Here is a 14,688-nt window from a genome sequence, read left to right as displayed (position 1 = left end):
TATTTGTTATGTTTTTGTTGGACCTTTGCTTTTGTTTCATGAACGCTAGGATTCGTGTAGAATCCATACTCTCGGATTGAGGCCGATTGAGTGAGTTCATGATGTTTGGTCTTGTTACATCATTGGGATTTGTGTAGAATCCATACTCTTAGATTGAGGCCGATTGAGTGAGTTCATGATGTTTGGTCTTGTTACATCATTGAGATTCGTGTAGAATCCATACTCTCGGATTGAGGCCGGTTGAGTGATTTTATTATGTATGATTTTATTGGCTTTGGGATTCATGTAGAATCCATCCTTCCCATGTTGCTTTCAGTTGGGTGTTTTCTTTGCATTGTGTTCTCATTCCTGTCCTTGTGTTATGATCTTCGTGATGGTGGTGCACCACACACGAGTACGTGCGTGTACATTTGTTGGGGGACTTGCGAGTCTCGACCTTCCATGTCTTTTCTGGAAGTTTTGATCATTGGGGTTGGGTTGGGAGTTTGCATGCCTATGGGCACTCATCATTGGATGAGCATGGGTAGGGTAGGGTAGCATCTGGAGGGGGCTTCTATCTCGCAGCTCGGTGTATGGCGCCAGAGGTTGACAGAGGATAAGAAGTTTTAAGTAAGTGATAACTAAATAAAATTGTGAGAGTTAATAAAACTAAAGATAATGAAAAGATCTACATTCGTGTGATGGTTCCAAGGGAGTCCCTTGAGAGTTTTGCCACACATGATTTGAGCTTGGGCTTTTGGATGTCAAGCGACTCTCCAAGATGTCAGCCCCTACTTAGTAGCCTATTGAGATGTCTGACCAGGACTTGTAGTTATGCATTGTCTATGTCTTGGATTCAGTCATCATACTGCTTGGCGTGTGTGTTAGCCATGGTTTTTGTTTTGTGTGTGTGTGGTTGGATCATTATCTCCATCAGCACGGTGGGTGTGGACCTATAGGTGCCACGTGGTTGGGAGGCGTAGCTACCTTCACCACTGCTAGGGATCAGTGTACAGAGATGATCTTTTGTCCTAGTGCGACCGTTGCTGGATGTCTTCACTTGGTACTTCGGGTTTCGGAGTATGCTTTCTTGTGATTTATGCTTTCATTGGGATGCTTTTATATCATGTTTAGATGATGTTAGTTTACTTGATGCATTCCCTTATCATGATGTTTGGCATATGATTATATGACGTTATTTGATTTAGTAGTATATCTGTTGCTTACTGCTGTTTAGCATGTGATAGGTGATGTTATCTATTGTAGGATTATCTTTATGCTTTACTACTAGCATGTTAGATTTCCTTATGCTTATATTGTTGCATGTTTTAGTAGTGACATCCCTATTACGATAGTACTGACGATCTGGTCGGTGACTTGGGATGTTACGCACGGGGGATGGCTAGGACCCATGATGGTCTTATGATGCTATTGACGGTTGGGAGGAACCACGTACTTAGTTTGGTTGTTTTGTTCCTGAGATGTATTTATGTACATTGTGATGTTGCTTTTGTTCTCTGTGATGTTTATATTCAATGTGTTCTATGCTGTTGTAGTTTAGATGGTTGATGTTCTCCATATTGTGTTGTTCTTGCACTCGAGTGTTCATTCCTCGAGCCTTTGTGGATCTGGTACTCCCTGGTGTGGAGGTTCTTTGCTCTATTTTGGTCCTTTTTGCTTTTGGGAGTGTTTTTGTGTTTCTATGGGCGACATTTGTTCAGCATGGTGCGACACTTTAAAAAGTATCGCACACCCATACAAACTATGTCGTACGACACTGTAAAGTATCGCACGGCTTCTTGAGAAATGTCATACGACACTGGAAGAGTGTCGCACGCCTTCTTGAGGAATGTCGTACAATGCTGAAAAGTGTCGCATGCCTTCTTGAGAAATGTCGTACGACACTGGAAGAGTGTCGCACACCTTAAGGAGAAGTATCGCCCTCCCATAGTAAAAAGTGTTGCACAATTTTTGTGAAAAACCTGCACATGCCATCAGCGGGCACTTTTCTTCGTGATCCGATCTTTTTGAGAGTGGTTTTGGATACCCTTTTGGGCATTCTTCGACCCTATGCTGTTGCATTTTGAATTTTGTTGGTTTCTCTTGAAATCGAGTTTTCGTGTTTCTGTTTTAGTCTCTTGGGGTTTAAAATATATCGTTTAAGTATAAGTTGACGTATTTAATTCCTTATACTTAAGATATATTTTAATATATGTGACAAATCGTTTGAGATAGGTTTCAGACCTCTCAGAGATAAGTTATGGATTCTAGGAAATTTCAGGGCTTCAGAAATCCAAACTTAGCCAATTTTCAGGGCTTCAAGATTTCAGGCTTAGCCAAATTTTGGGATTCTGCATATTACCCCAGCTTGGTGTTTTGTTTATGAGTGATTGTTTCTTGTGCCCTCATCATGTGTGTTGTCCTTGTTGGCTTTGGTTGTGTGTGTCAGTTTGGTAGTGGCATTTGGAGATTCATTGGTTGTCGGGATTGTGTTGAAGTCTTCCGTTGCGATCTTTGTGATCCTTGTATGATGTTGTCTTGTGCATTCATACTTGTAAAAAAAAAAATATCTTGGCTTGATTTGAATCCTTGATTCCAAGGATCTTCGGGTAGGGCATTACATGTAGGCTATAGAAAGCTCTATATGGTTTGAAATAAACACAAGAGCATGGTATGAGAGACTTCATAATTATCTTGTGAAGATTGGATTTGAAAGGACTGATGACAATAGCAATTGGCACATAAAGATAGAGAGAGGTAGAGGTATTTTGTTATCTAAAATATTTGTTGATGATATCATAGTTGGAGGTCAAGATCTTTTATGTAAGGATTTTGCAAATTAGATGAAGAAAGAATTTGAAATGTTTATTTTTGGAGAGATCAATTTTAGTATATCAAATGAAATATGGTATATACATCACTCAGTCAAAGTATATCAAGGACATATTGAAAACCTTTGGATTAGAGGATTCCAAACTAGTAAGTATACCTATGGTGATAGGACACAAGTTGTCAAAGAATGATGATTCTATTGACGTGATCCAAACCATGTATATGGCTATGATTGGAAAATTACAATATGTAGTACATAGTAGACCTGATATTTCATTGTCTATAGAGATAGTTGCAAGATTTTCTACTAATCCCAGGGAGAATCATTTAATGATTGGGAAGGGAATAATGAGATATCTAAAAGAAATAGAAGAGTTTGGTCTATACTACAAGAAGAATGAAAAGTTTGAATTGAGAGCCTACACTAATGCTGATTAGGCTAGAAACATTGATGACAGAAAGAGCACCAGTGGAGGAGCATTTTTCTTAGGCAAAAGACTAGTTACATGGACTAGCAAGAAACAAAGTTGTACTTCACAATCCACTGCTGAAGCTAAATATGTTGTTGCTATTGTAAGTTGCACAAATATTGTATAGATCAAATAGCTACTCAAAGGGATGAAGGAATAAATCATGGAACTAGCGATACTTTATTGTGATAATACAAGTGTTATCAATATATCAAAGAATCCAGTGATGCACACAAAGACAAAGCACATTACAATCAAGTATCATTACTTGAGAGACTTAGTTCAAGATAAAGAGGTGAAGATGGAATATGTCAACACAAAGGAGCAAATTGTTGATATCTTCACAATACCATTACCTAAGGATGCTCATGAGTATCTAAGAGGTAAACTAGGGGTGATACCCCATCAAAGGCTATCTAAATAACAAGAGAAGTGCCCTGCATCAAACAAGTTGATTGCTATATGTTGCAAATTGATGTAGTGGATCTTACTTTAGGAGCTACCTAAAGTAATCATAGAACTAAAACTTCAAAATAGTCACAAGGAAGGGGACAGAAAGAGAAACTAAAGAAACTACAAAAGCCTATATCTACATGTTTAAGATAAAAATATGATATTTCTTTGGCATTTTTGTCAAAGAGGGAGAAATTTATTGATCAAAAGAGGGAGATAGATCAAAGCTAGAATGTATAATCATAGGGGGAGATGTTCTACTAATCAAACTAGTATAAATGTTGAGGGAGATATTCTTGATCAATAGTATGATTACTAATCAAGAGGGAAATATCAAGAGATTGTTGTCAAAGAGATGAAGAGTGCTAAGATCATGAATATCAGAAGAAAACACATGTATGATGGAAAAGATAGAGAAGAGTACAAGAAAGAGGGAGAAATCCTAATCTATTTACATAGAGGGAGATACAAGAAGGAACTTAGAGGGATTCATAAGGAGTTTTGTAACCTAATCAAAAGATGGAAGTTGTTGATAGAGGGATAAATTTTGATACAAGTTTTCTTTTGGTATTGTCTTACTATTTTAACCTAGTCAGTTTGGTTGAACAAGATGTTCATCATTTGATTGACTTAGTTGATCAATTTGGTTTTCCATCAATGGAAAAGAGGGAGATCGTTGAGATCTAATTGAAAAGATCATTATTGAGAGAGATTATTGAAAGAGGGAGATTGTTGAAGAAGACTATATGTTTCAATCATTATTTTAACATTGATGTCAAACATGCTAATTGCTAGTAAGACAACTGCTTATAAGATTCAAGTACTATCACTTAGTTGATTGATGAAAAGGATTTGATCAATAAGATGTAAAAAAAGAATCTAGAGGAAAGGTTAAGTTATGATTATGTAATGCAGTATAAGGATCAGTTAAGATAGTGATGATATGATGTATTGATAATCTACTTAAAGTTACGAATGTTGGCTACACTAAGAAATTTTAGAGGAAATAGTTACACAAAGTTTGTCTGCCAAGCTTGACTGAGTGGATAGTAGGTACCAAGAAAAGTCAATGCAAGCTAAGAAAAAAGTCAGTTGGAGCTGAGTAAAAAAAAATTCTAGTGGATGACAAGCAAGATGGTTGATGCCGAGTAAAGTTTAGTTGATGGCCAAGCATCAGTAAACTTTAGTTAACGCTGAGTAAATTTATAATAGATGTTGAACAACACAGTATGCGTCAAGCATCGAAAGGTTGATAATGCCAAGCTTGTAGTGCCTTCCCTAGTTTGCATTTTTCTATTGTAGCCAAACTCTTTTAGGATATTTTTATGTTAATGATTATTAGTGACATTATTTTGAGATTATCATAAATTGTTTCAGATTCAATTGATATATGATGAGATTACTTGGTACTTTATATTTCATGTATGTATGATGATTATTACAGTGTTTGTAGTTATTAATGATGATTAGTAAGATGATTTATTATCATATGTGTTTTCTTATGGATACTTACCCCATACTTACATGTGTATGGTGTGTGTTTTTTTTTTCTTTCTGTATGGCATTTCTGATGTGGTTAAGGAAGGAAGTCATAGTCACCTGCTAATCAGGATCTACACGATGCACCACTTCTTTCCATTGCCTATTTAGCTTAGTATATATTGTATATGTACATACGTAGATTTTATGCAAGTTGCAGGTACTGGGTATCGATTTCCCTGAATTGCCAAGATGAGTGTACCCTATCGCATTATCTCAATGGTAAGAGAGGGGAGATAAATTCTCAAGTCCAAGTCCCAACCCTTTAAGCCATTTGTCCTAATTGAAAATTAGGATCAGTATTTTAAGTCAAGTACCCTCTGAATATGTCAGATGATGTAATTTGTGATATTAGCCCCTTAGTTTGATTTTGTATGTGTTTTTCTTTGATGGGTTTTTGTATTTTACTTTATGAGTTCTTGGTGTATTTTCTATAAATTAAGTCTAATTAAAAGATTTAATTAATGATGTAATTAAATGGAAAATTAATATGATATTTTAATATTTATTTTTATTTAATTAATTGAAAAATTAATTAAATTTGAAGATAAAAGTTATAAGTTCAAATTTGGAACGTGATAATATTTATTTAATTTAATAATAATATATTTAGAGTTTATTTTTAAATAAATGCTAAATAATATTATTATTTAAGTTAGTAAATATTTTATCAATTAAGTTTCGAAAATAAATTTAAAATTGGAAAAGATATTAAAATTATTAAAAGATTTTAGATCGCATGATGCGTACATATGATTAAAATATATTAAGATAAAACAAGTGGATTTAATAAAGTGAGTGCATGAGATTTGAAATTAATAAATTAATTTAAAAAGGAGTCAAGTGAATATTAAATTAAAAAAATTAATTAAATAAATTAATGTGCATTATTTTAATATTTATTCACATAGGAGTATGCGAGCTGTTGGGAGTTGTCATGTTGACAACACAAGAGTTTGCACTCTAATTATGCACATGTTGTCTACACTTAGGAGTTAGCACATTATTTGAGCACATGGTGTCTACAACATTCTAGACATCTCATCATGTTTATCTTCTTATTGTGAAAGTTATGTGCTTAGTTGTCATGCTTATCTCTTAGTTCTTTCTAGACACATTCTAGATGCATCTTAGAGGCCTTTATATAGAGGCTCTCCTAGTGTGTATGGACATCCTCATATGCTTCTACAAGCACTTCTAGTCACTCGGGGGGGTTCGGTTCTTGGAGAAATTGTGAATATTGGAGAAGGAAGGAATTTTCAAAAAGGAGAAGGTTCTAAGAGGATGAGCTTCTCTACAATTTTCTGAGGTGTAGAGAATTAGTATCAGTGTCCAGGTAGGCACTCATGATTATTTTGCATATTTTATTATGCTCTTTCTCTTTCTGTCTGTTATGTGTGTCTAAATAATTCTCTATGAATGAATCTTCAATTTTGTAATTCGGGCATGCATATTGTTTCATCCAATTATGAGAATTAAAAATATTATTACAATCTTCCCTTAGTAGAATCAAGATTTGGAAATTGATTCAAGTTTGGGTTTGAATTAAAATAGAATCTTATTATTATGCATTAGTTTTATATGATTTATTAACTAATCTAATTTAATTTAATTTAATTAAGATTAGTTAATAGTAGAAGAAGTGTAATTAATTATTAGTCAATTTAAGTAAATGGATTTTTTAATGAGGGAAAATTAAAAGAAAAGAGATATTAATAATTGAATTATTAATGAGATTGATTTTACTTAAAATCAATGAAGATTATTTTAAATAAATGATTGTCCTTGAAGTGTTTTAAGGAAATTGTAAACTAATTATTTGAAGGTTGATAAGTATTATTCTAATAATTTGAATAATGGGAGACACTTCTTGGAATTATTAGTAACATTGATTTTCAGTGAAATAATGTGAATGATTTTATCTAAAAGTCAATGTGAATTAGTTTAATGATTTAAATAAGTAAATAATTATCTTCTGACTATTTTAGAAAATTATTTTAAAATAATGGAAGGATAATTCTATGCTTTATTCAAAGAAATAAATGGGTTGACTTGTAGAAGAATCTTATACTCTTGAAATATACTTGAAACAAAATTGAAAAGCTCATATTTGGCTTAATCATGTGATTGCAAAAGCAAACCAAAACATGTGTTTGTATCTTGTTTCTCTATGCTATATGTGTTTTGGGGTTTTGGGGTTTGTCCTAGCTTTGACCAGTCTTAGGTTGTTACTAGAGGCTCAAGGGTTATGTGAATGTGATGGCATGTTGATGTTATTTGATCTCGATCTTTCTAAACCCAACCATGGTAATGTGATGGTGTGCTTTATGAGATGTTTGTATTCACTGTTCATTAATGCGCATTGGTCTTCCTGTGTGAAACCAAGATGTATGTACATGAGACACTTGACTTAACCATTTTTGAGTCATCAATCAGTTATACTTGGATTACTTTCCAGTTTCCTTGATGAGATTGAAGTATTGATTTATTCTTTATGTTTTCATGTTGTGACATGTTTTGGACTTGACCATTTTGGAGTCTTTGATCAGTATTATTTATTTTGAGATGCTTTTTGGTTGCTCGTTGAGAACTAATGGATGTTGTGATTTATCATTGATATGGATATTGAGATTTATTTTGGAATACTATATGGTTGCTCGATGAGGACTGATGGATATTGTGATTATCATTGATACCTTTAGTTGCCAATAGAGAACTGTTGTGGTCATGATTATCAATGGATGCTTTTGAGTTGCTCATGAAGATTCGATGTTCTTATTGTGGATTATCTTTTGGTATTTTTCTAGTCGCTTGTATAGGACTGAGATGATTTTGTGATTTGTGATTTCTTGAGCCTAGGTTAGGTTATCTACTTGTAGTGTTGAGAAGTGGCTTGCAATGGGGGCCAGGGCCCTAAGTGGCTACCAGGGTAACTCATTGTAAGTTATTTAATAAGTGAAAAGATTTACACTAAATGGAGATTAAAATAAACCTAATAAGATAATTGTATGTTCTCGTCCATGCCTCAAGTGCTAGTACAGACTAGGATGGGAGTAGAAAGAATGCTTGGTTGCGACCTTGCATTCCATAGTATGCCTCATCAGTACGAGAGGATACTAGTGGCCGCATAGGGATCACTAGGGGGTTGGGGTCTATTGAGAGACTACCAAGGTAACTCTACCATGATCCATGCAATGAAACTTTCCCACTTACATAGTAGGTTTCCTACATGTCTTGTGTGCCTCTGGGTATAGGTGTTGACCCTTTTATGTTGGAACGTTTGAGTTAGTATAGTTTTAGGATTTCTTGGACTTAGAGAGTACTTGTGTTATGTGATTTGATAACCTATTTGGGACTTGAGACTATCTCCTCAGCACAGTGGGAGTGGGCCATTTAGGTTCCACGTGGTCGGGTGGTAGTGCTTTTTTACTTTTACCATTTGAGATCTATCTATAGTCACCATGGCTGGAACATTCTGTGTTGGCATTTATCTTCATTCCATTCTTGGATTCTATGATGGATTTTATTTACTAATAAGTTCCTTTATAGTGATGATTAGCATGTGATAGATGATGTTATCTACTTTTTAGGATCATCTTATGCTTTATTCTTGCATGTTAAATTTCTTTATGCATATGTTGTAGCATGTTAGATTTCTTTCTACATATGTTGTAGTAAGTTTTAGGAGTGACATCCCTACTATGATAATACTGATGATCTCTTTGGTGATTTGGGATGTTATGCACAGAGGGATGGCTAGGGCCCACGATGGTCTAATAATGCTATTGACGGTTAGGAGGAACTGCGCACTTAGATTACTTGTGTTTTATGTTGGATGGATATCTTTTACGATGGTTGTTATATCATTATTGATGGATGGATGTATCATGTATGTTAATAGTTTCATTTACTTTATTGCACTTGTATCATAGATTCGATGAGGATGATGTATCTTTATTTCTACATATGTTTATTCTTTTTAGCCTTTCATTCCCTGTGACATGTATAGTGGATGATTGAGCATTATGAATAGGCATTTGAAAAAGAATGTATATTATGGACATTGGACTTCTTAAATTATTCTTTCATGTGGATGTGGTAGTTGTTAGACTTAGTACTAGTTAGATTAAATGTGACTCAACATCTTGGGATCCTTAAGGAATGTAACCTATTATGTATGCTTATAGTTGATTGTATGTTATTACTTCTACTACTATGTGTTTAATATGAATGGTTTATCTTTCTTGTTTAAAAAAAAAAAAATTGTTTGGCAAACATAGTAAAAATTTAGGTTAATTCTTTTGGATCCCTTGGCGAAGCGTTACAAAGCTGATGCATTATTTTAAAGATCAAAGATTCACTAAATCTGAGATGACAAGTTTGTTTTCTTGAATTTTGTAAACTAGGTGGAAGATAAGGTTGATGAGCTGGTGGCACAAAATTTGAGGTAAACCATTTTTAGGAAAATTCAAATGGATTCTAGAAGAGATATGAGATATGTGGTAGATACATTGCATCCTACCTAATCCATCCAAAAATTAAATTTTGATGATGGAAAATGAGCAAGAAAATATTTTAATTTCCTATTGATGGGAATTTCTAGTCATGAAGCAAAGTGGTCATATGCGAGAACCTAAGGAAGAGAAGGAGTTAAGGGTTTTGCTTCATCATGTCACCTAGGAGAAGAGACCACAATGGCATGTTAAGCAAGAAAGCTTAAAGAGATAAATGCTTGAAGAGTGAACAAGCTATCAGAGTTGCAAAGTATGAAGGCTAAGCAGAATTGAGGACTGAATAGAGATTTATAATCTGTAAGAGAAGTTGTAAGTTGTATCAAATCAAAGCTCTATTGTTACTCTCTAACAATTGTATCAGCCTAAGGTAAATCCTTTGGATTAAGGTTGGCCTAATAGTCATTTGTAAATCATTTAACCAAGTGGCATTCCAAGTGAATGGCCTAAAATCTTCTAACAACACTTACTTCTAACAAGGTGACTAAAATCCCTTAATCGGGTCACATTTAACAGTGTGCATTATAACCTTTAACAAGGTTGGTGTTTCACAAGGCATCACTTTAGAAGAGTGAAATGGAGTAGCATGTTACTAGTGGTTTTTCCCAAATTGGGTTTCCAAGTAAATCATTGTGTCAAGTGTGTTGATGAATCTATTATATTTCCTTCTTTACATTTCTACAAGTTGATTTGACAGTAACCTACAAGTTTTAAGTGACTGCATAATCTTATGGATGCATGCATGAGTATAAATGTTTTATGGGTTCACTAAGCTGTGAAAAGTTTTATTTATACATCTAGACCTTGGATAACTGATTACACCCCCCCTCCCCCGTCTTAGTTATTCTAAAGAATTCTAATAGACAAGTGGCATATGATCATCTCCAAGCTTATCAGAAGTAAAGCTCTAAAAGCTACAACAAGAAAGTCAAACCACATGATCTCCAAGTGGGTGACCCCATCCTAAGGGAAAACCCTAAGAATCAACAATAGGTAGAGAAAGGGAAGTTTGAACCTAACTGGATTGGTCTATACATAGTTACTATAGTGTTTCAATTTGGTGGTTATCAACTTTCAATAACTGAGGGAGGATTGCTCAAAGAGCCTATCAACACCCTTCATCTAAAGTGATTCTATAGCTGACATGATTTCAAATAAATTTTTACATACTTAAATATCCTATAAAAAACTATTATCTTGGTGAAAACCTAGTAATAGGTGCCTTGGTAACACTAAAAAAATTGAAAAAAGTCAAAAATTCAAACAAAAAAATTGAAAAAAGTAAGAAGTTCAAAAAATTTGAAAAAATAAGAAAAGTTCTCAATGATGATTTCTCTCTAACGTCAGTTGCCAATTATCTTGACTGAGTTTTGTGGGAATTTCTTTAGAATAACTAAAAGGGGGGGTGAATCAGTTATTCAAGGTCCAAATGTCCTATTCAAACTTTTTTTAATAAGTGCAATGAACCCATTCAACCATTCATTCAACCAAGCTTTAACTTATCTAATCAGCAAGTTAATGTAAATCAACATGCAAGTATAACATATAAGAAATCAACACATGACATAGTGATTTATGTGGAAATCCAATTTGGAAAAAACCACTAATAACATGCTACTCAATTTTCACCCTTCTGAAGTGATTCCTTGTGAAAGGCCTGCCCTGTTAAAGGCTTACAACACACTATTAAATGTGACCTTGTTAGAGGATTTAACCACCCTATTAGAAGTGAGTCTTGTTAGACAACTTTAGAATATTCATTTGGAATGCCACCCTATTAAAGGATTTACAAATGGTTGTTAGGCCAACCTAAGTTCATAGGATTTTCAGATCTAATACAATTACTAGAGAGTATTAGAAAATCTTGACCTGACTACAACATACAATTCATCTTGCAGATCTCAGATCACTTCTCAGCTCATACCCTTACCTGGCTTTCAATCTCTACAACTCTTGATAGCTTTCCCTCCTTTCAAGCTTTGTCTCCTTAAGTCTCCACACTCAATGTACCAGTGCAATCATCTCTTCATGACCACTCATAGAAGTAGAGCCTCTGTGCTCTTCCTTCTCCTAGATGTCTCCTCCTTGACACCCTTCTAACCACTTCGCAGAGTTGGCTCTTTAGTAGCAATAGTATTAGTAGCTCTTTGCTTCTTGGTCTATGACTTCTTAAATAGAAGTCTTGGATTACCTTTCCCTACTCAATTCTTCCATTTTTCAATTTCAATTTGCATGGATTAGGTAGGATTCATTGCATCTAACCCATATTCTATTTCCTCTAGAAACTTCTTGAATAATCCTTTAGAATTCACCCAAAAATAGTTTACATGGGATTCTATGTCAACAACTCATCATCCTTATCTTCTAACTCATTCACAAAAATTAATGGAACCACTATGTGAGCTTGGTTTTGACGAATCTTCATCATTTGAAATAATAATGCAACTTGGCACTATTGAAATATTGGTGCTCAGCACATACTGTGTTACTCGGCATCAACTATTTTTTTCTTGATGCTTGACACCTGAACATCACTCAGCACCAACTGAAATTTTTCTAATGCTCAGCACTTGATCTTCACTCGGTATATGAAGATCACTTGGCACACACTAGAGACTTATGTTACTTGACTTCTATTGAAAATTTGCTTGGCTTCAACTAACTTGTTCGGCACCCACTAAAAATTTTAGTTTAAGCTTTGCAGTCAACCTTGTTACAACTTCTTCCTCCAATGGTTCTAAGTGTGACCAACCTCTATATCTTTGAGTATGTCAGCAATACATTACTTAACCATTTTCTTAATTGATCCTTGCACTTTATTACAACATCATAATTCAACCTTTCTCTTAGGTGCTCTTGTTACATCTTGTTGATCAAATCCTCTTCATCAATCAACTAAGTGATAGTACTTGGATATTATAAGCAAATATCATCCCTACAAATAGCAGGTTTGACATCAATGACAAAACAATGATTGAAAACATTCTTTTACAACAATCTCCCTCTTTGATCTTCAATATCAATAAGCTTTTCAATTAGATTTTCAACAATCTCCCTCTTTGGCATTGATGGCAAACCAAATTGATCAACCATCAGACTAAACTATTCAACCAAATGCTAGCTAGGTTAGAATAGTGAGTCAAATGCCAAAAAGTGAATTGTAACATCACATCTCCTTCTACTATTTTGATTGCTTCATTTTAGCTTCTCCCTCTTTGCTACTATATCCTTGTTCTTTGACTTTCTCCCTCAATATTGCTCATCTTCTGTTGTTTTGATCAACCTTCTTTATCTTCAATAGTTGTTGATCAATTGTTTACTTCTCCTTCTTTGACAACAATGTCAAAGACATATCATCATCTTAATATGTTGATGTAGCTCTTATAGGTTCATTCAATTTCTCCTTTTGTCACCTTGCTTATGACTAATTTGGAATTTTAGCACTTCTACTACTTTAGGCATGGATCCCAAAGTAAACATCCTCTGCATCAATGTATAAAATCTTCAACATTCAACTTATTTGATGCAGGGCATACTTCCTTTTTGGTTCCAGTAGCCTTAGCTAGGGGTATCACCCCTTACTTACCTCTATGATACTCAAAAACATCTTTAGGCAGTGCTTTTGTGAAGATATCAACAATCTGTTCCTTTGAGCTAACATATTCCATCTTCACTTGTTTTTCTTCCACCAACTCTCTTACATAGTGATACTTGATTGCAATATGCTTAGTTTTAACATGCATTACTGGATTCTTTGATATGTTGATAGCACCTGTATTATCACAATAAAGTATCACAAGCTCAGTTACTTCTTCCTTCATACCTTGTAGCAAATGTTTGATCCATACAATATCGGTGCAGTTTATAGTAGCTACCATATATTCAGCTTCAGCAGTAGACTATGAGGTGCAACTTTGCTTTTTGTTGGTCCAAGTAATCAACCTTCTTCTTAAGAAAAGTGCTCCTCCACTGGTATTTTTTCTATCATCAATGTTACCTCCCCAATTCACATCAGTGTAATCTTTCAGTTCAAACTTCTCATTCAATATTTTGTTCACTACCATTAAGTGATTTTCTCTAGGATTAGGAGAAAATCTTGCTACTATTCCAACAGCTAATGCAATGTCTGGTCTACTATGTACAACATATTGCACCTTGCCAATCATTGACCTATGCAATGTCTGATTTGCTTCAGCAAACTCATCATTCTTGATAACTTATGGCATGTTGCCTTTGGTGTGCTAACTAATTTTGAGTCTTCTAACCCAAATATTTTGAGTACTTCCTTGATGTATTTGGATTGGGTCACAAATATTCCATGTTTCAACTTATGTACTTATAATCCAAAAAAGAATTTTATTTCTCCAAACATTGACATCTCAAATTCATGCTTCATTTGATCAACAAAATCTTTGCATAAAACATCTTTTCCTCCAAATATTATATAATCAACAAAGATTTCTAATATCAAAATGTCTTTACCTTCTTCAACTTTGATGTACAAGTTGCTATTGTTATCTATTCTCTCAAATCCTATCTTCACAAGATATTTGTGCAACCTCTCATACCATGCTCTAGGTGCTTGCTTCAAATCCATAAAGTGCTTTGTGTAGCTTGTAGACCATGTCCTTGTTCATCTCATCAAAAAATCCCTCTAGTTTTTCTATGTAGACTTCCTCTTCTAGTATACCATTCAAAAAAGCAGACTTCACATCCATTTGGTACACTTTGTTGTATGAAGCATATGCAAGTAATGTTCTTACTCCTTCCATTCTTGCAATAGGGGAAAATGTCTCTCCATAATCCAGTCCTTCTTCTTGTGCATAGCTTTTGCAAACTAATCTGGCTTTTTTTCTTGTTATCTCACCATTCTCATCAAGTTTGTTTCTAAACACCCATTTTGT

This window comes from Cupressus sempervirens, chromosome 6 (assembly GCF_028749045.1).
Source record: "Cupressus sempervirens isolate cs-2001-9-10 chromosome 6, ASM2874904v1, whole genome shotgun sequence".
NCBI lineage: Eukaryota > Viridiplantae > Streptophyta > Pinopsida > Cupressales > Cupressaceae > Cupressus > Cupressus sempervirens.
This window is presented reverse-complemented; position numbering follows the sequence as displayed.